This window comes from Triticum dicoccoides, chromosome 4A (genome assembly GCF_002162155.2).
Source record: "Triticum dicoccoides isolate Atlit2015 ecotype Zavitan chromosome 4A, WEW_v2.0, whole genome shotgun sequence".
Classification (NCBI taxonomy): Eukaryota; Viridiplantae; Streptophyta; class Magnoliopsida; order Poales; family Poaceae; genus Triticum; species Triticum dicoccoides.
In genome coordinates, this window is record NC_041386.1 from 741,268,791 (window position 1) to 741,274,462 (window position 5,672).

The window sequence follows — 5,672 nt, forward strand, 5'->3', positions numbered from 1 at the left end:
AATCCAGAACCGGGACCCATGGTGGCATTGGACCCGGTCCGTGAGCCCCGGGTGCCGGCCGGGCCACATGGGCCATTGGTCCCGGTTCGTCTGGACCTTTTGGTCCCGGTTGGTGGGACGAACCGGGACCAATGGGCCTCGCTCCTGGCCCACAACCATCGGTTGGTGGCTCGAACCGGGACCAAAGGCTGCCCTTTGGTCCTGGTTCATGCCACCAACCGGGACCAATGAGGTGCCTATATATACCCCTCGCGTAAGAGCAGAGCACACTGCTCTGTTTTTTCTGGCCGCCGAGGGGGAGAGGGCTTGGTGGTGCTCTAGCTCACCTCCTATGCACACAAGGTGTTCGATGCAATGCCCGAGCCACACTACTTAAGCTTTCTCCCCTCCAAGCTTGACCTCCAAGCTCCATTTTCCTCAATATTTGTCTAGGTTTAGCGGTCCGTCACGCCACGTCCCCGTATTCACCGCCGTCGATCACCCGCGCCGATCTAATCGCCAGCACCGCCGTGGTGAGCCTCTTGTTCTTATCTTCTTTCTGAAAGGAAAAATATTCTTACTTGTATGTTTAGATAGATACTTGTATTATTTTCTTACTTTTATTATTGCATCTTATATAGTGCGATGGTTTTGGTATCCGCCCCCGTCGGCCCTCGTCCTGTCTATGATTCGGATTTGGTATATATTATCTTTTCATAACTATTGGTTCATTTATTCTTTATGAAAATTATGCCGACCAACGTGACATAGATTTTATTTGTCTAGGAGGTTGTTGAACCAGAAATTCCAACCGACCCTATTGTCGAGAGGTTAAATTTAGTTGAAGAAGAAAACAATTTCTTGAAGGAAAAAATAATAAATAATGAGGAGAAGAAGATGACATTGGAGTTGCATGTTGCGGATGTCGTCGATGATCACAAGATCAAGATGGATGCAATGCGCTTGAAGATTAGAAAGATTAGAGAATATGCCATTCATACCGAGGCTTGGTATCATTATGTCGTTGGATCAGTTGTTACCTTTGTTGCGATTATGATCGCATTTGTTTTCGCATTGAAATGTTATAGTTTCAATGTATGGTTTAATTAATTTAGATGCTCTGCAAAGCTTTATGTTGTTCTGTAATGATTTTCGCTTGAATATGAGAACTATGTATGTACTTTGGTTTTAATGTGATGATGAACTTCTATTAATTTGGTCACTTAATTATCTATTCATGATGTTCTGTAATGATTTTTGACACATTTAATTATATATAATGCACGCAGATGAACCGGCAATGAATGTACGGTAACAGACACACCTCCGAGTACATTAAGGGCGTGCATGATTTTCTCGAAGTGGCTGAGGCAAACAAGCAGAATGGTTTTATGTGTTGTCCATGCCCTATATGTGGGAATACGAAGTCTTCCTCTGACCGAAAAATCCTTCACACCCACCTGCTTTACAAGGGTTTCATGCCACACTAATGTTTGGACGAGGCACGGAGAAATAGGGGTTACGATGGTAGACGGCGAAGAAGAAGAGTACGATGACAAATATGTGCCCCCTGAAAACGGTGATGCTATTGAACATCAAGAGGAACCAGACGATGTGCACGATGATGCTGCAACGGGCGAAGCTGCTGAAGATCAAGAGGAACCAGACGATGTGCCCGATGATGATGATCTCCGCCGAGTCATTGTCGATGCAAGGACGCAATGCGAAAGTCAAAAGGAGAAGCTGAAGTTCGATCGCATGTTAGAGGATCACAAAAAAGGGTTGTACCCCAATTGCGAAGATGGCAACACAAAGCTCGGTACCGTACTGGAATTGCTGCAGTGGAAGGCAGAGAATGTTATGCCAGACAAAGGATTTGAGAAGCTACTGAAAATATTGAAGAAGAAGCTTCCAAAGGATAACGAATTGCCCGACAGTACATACGCAGCAAAAAAGGTCGTATGCCCTCTAGGATGGAGGTGCAGAAGATACATGCATGCCCTAATGACTGCATCCTCTACCGCGGTGCGTACAAGGATCTGAACGCATGCCCGGTATGCGGTGCATTACGGTATAAGATCAGACGAGATGACCCTGGTGATGTTGACGGCGAGCCCTCCAGGAAGAGGGTTCCTGCGAAGGTGATGTGGTATGCTCCTATAATACCACGGTTGAAACGTCTGTTCAGAAATGGAGAGCATGCCAAGTTGATGCGATGGCACAGTGAGGACCGTAAGAAAGACGGGAAGTTGAGAGCACCCGCTGACGGGTCGCAGTGGAGAAAAATCGAGAGAAAGTACTGGGATGAGTTTGCAAGTGACCCAAGGAACGTATGGTTTGGTTTAAGCGCGGATGGCATTAATCCTTTCGGGGAGCAGAGCTGCAATCATAGCACCTGGCCCGTGACTCTATGTATGTATAACCTTCCTCCTTGGATGTGCATGAAGCGGAAGTTCATTATGATGCCAGTTCTCATCCAAGGCCCTAATTAACCCGGCAACGACATTGATGTGTACCTAAGGCCATTAGTTGAAGAACTTTTACAGCTGTGGAATGGAAACGGTGTACGTACGTGGGATGAGCACAAATAGGAGGAATTTGTCCTAAAGGCATTGCTATTCGTGACCATCAACGATTGGCCCGCTCTCAGTAACCTTTCAGGACAGACAAACAAGGGATACCACGCATGCACGCACTGTTTACTTGACACCGAAAGTATATACTTGGGAAGCTGCAGGAAGAATGTGTACCTGGGCCATCGTCGATTTCTTCCGACCAACCATCAATGTCGAAAGAAAGGCAAGCATTTCAAAGGAGAGGCAGATCAACGGAAGAAGCCCGCCATGCGTACCGGTGATCACGTACTTGCTATGGTCAATGATTTACACGTAATCTTTGGAAAGGGTCCCGGCGGACTAGCTGTTCCGAGTGACGCTGGGGGACACGCACCCATGTGGAAGAAGAAATCTATATTTTGGGACCTACCCTACTGGAAAGACCTAGAGGTCCGCTCTTTGATCGACATGATGCACGTGACGAAGAACCTTTGCGTGAACCTGCTAGGCTTCTTGGGCATGTATGGGAAGACAAAAGATACACCTGAGGCACGGGAGGACTTGCAACGTTTGCACGAAAAGGACGGCATGCCTCCAAAGCAGTATGAAGGTCCTGCCAGCTACGCTCTTACCAAAGAAGAGAAGGAAATATTCTTTGAATGCCTGCTTAGTATGAAGGTCCCGACTGGCTTCTCGTCGAATATAAAGGGAATAATAAATATGGCAGAGAAAAAGTTTCAGAACCTAAAATCTCATGACTGCCACGTGATTATGATGCAACTGCTTCCGGTTGCATTGAGGGGGCTTCTACCGAAAAACGTCCGATTAGCCATTCTGAAGCTATGTGCATTCCTCAATGCAATCTCTCAGAAGGTGATCGATCTAGAAATCTTACCAAGGCTAAGGAGTGATGTGGCGCAATGTCTTGTCAGTTTCGAGCTGGTGTTCCCACCGTCCTTCTTCAATATCATGACGCACGTCCTAGTTCATCTAGTCGACGAGATTGTCATTCTGGGGACCGTATTTCTACACAATATGTTCCCCTTTGAGAGGTTCATGGGAGTCCTAAAGAAATATGTCCGTAACCGCGCTAAGACAGAAGGAAGCATCTCCATGGGCCATCAAACAGAGGATGTCATCGGGTTTTGTGTTGACTTCATTCCTGGCCTTAAGAAGATAGGTCTCCCTAAATCGCGGTATGATGGGAGATTGACTGGAAAAGGCACGCTTGGAAGGGACTCAATAATATGCAGGGACGGATATTCTTGGCCTCAAGCACACTGCACAGTTCTACAGAACTCTACCTTGGTGACCCCTTATGTCGATGAACACAAGAACAGTCTGCGCTCCAAACACCCGGAGCAGTGCGACATCTGGATTACATGTGAACACATTAGGACTTTCAGCAGTTGGTTGGAAACACGTCTCAGAGGTGACAACACTGTTTGTGATGAGCAGTACTTGTTGTCCAGGGGGCCATCTTCGACTGTTACGATTTGGAAAGGATACGAGATAAATGGGAATACATTTTACACGATTGACCAAGATCAAAATAGCACCAACCAAAATAGCGGTGTCCGCTTTGATGCAGCCACCGAGAGGGGAAAGGACACATATTATGGTTACATAGTGGACATATGGGAACTTGACTACGGACATGATTTTAAGGTCCCTTTGTTTAAGTGCAAATGGGTCAATCTGTCAGGAGGCGGGGTACAGGTAGACCCACAGTACGGAATGACAACAGTGGATCTGAAAAATCTTGGGTACACTGATGAACCATTCGTCCTAGCTAATGATGTGGCACAGGTTATCTATGTGAAGGACATGTCTACCAGACCGAGAAAAAGAAAAGATAAGGAAGCGAATACATCATGCGATGAGCCAAAGCGCCACATAGTTCTTTCAGGAAAAAGGGACATCGTGGGAGTGGAGGGCAAGACAGACATGTCTGAAGATTATGAAAAGTTCCATGAAATTCCTCCCGTCAAAGTCAAGGCTGACCCCAGCATCCTGATAAACGATGAATATTATCCATGGTTACCGCGCAATAAGCAAATGACACAAGTGAAGAAAAAGTGAAGACTTTCTCCCGCAACTATTATGATGATACCATGCCAACTTTGTAACAGACGAGTATGATACCATTATCCGTTTTGTACATGCACATGCTATGTGGGTGAAATTATGATACCATGCCAACTTTCAACTTTTTCAGAGTTCATTTGAAATGCTTTAATGTCTTATGGTTCGGCCCTCGTAATACCATTAATCCCGATTCGCTCCTTGTCAACTATGTTCTCACCAAGAACACTCACAGGAGGGCAACCACGTGGGCAATTGGTCCCGGTTCGTCTGGACCTTTTGGTCCCGGTTCCAAGCACGAACCGGGCCCAATGCGCCTCGCCCCTAGCCCATGACCATTAGTCCCGGTTTGTGCCACAAACCGGGACTAAAGGGTTGGTCCTCGTTGCGCTCAGAGTTTAGTCCCACCTCGCCAACCGAAGGGCGCTCACACCGGTTTATAAGCCCATCCCTCTCTGCCTTGTTGAGCTCCTCTCAAAGTGAAAATAAATGCCCCTATATAGGGAATTTGACCTAAATTCATAGTGAATTTCTCGGAAATTCATAGAAATATATTATGAATTTAGGTTGAATTTTCTCTATAGGCGCATCTATGTTCATTTTTTTAGTAAAGTTAATCACAAACTTGTGATTCACACAAATTTCAAAGAATTCCAATTTTAACTATTCAAATTTGAAAACTAATGGCACTAACAGAAAGTTTATAATTTTGCTGACCTAAAAGCAAAAAGAATTAAAAATATAGGAAAAAACAAAAGAAAATAAATAATGCAGAAAACAAAACAAACAAACTGGAAACAAAATAAAAATAGCAACAATAAGTATTTTGTTGTAAGTAGAAACAAAATAAAATAAATAAAGCAACAAAGAAAACAAAAAACAAAAAAGTGTTTTCAAATTTGAAAACTAATGGCACTAACAGAAAGTTTATAATTTTTCTAAAACTAAAAGCAAAAAAGAATTAAAAAATAAAGCAAAAAACAAAGAAAATAAATAATGCAGAAAACAAACCAAAAAAAACTGGAAAAAAAATTAAAAATAGCAACAATAAGT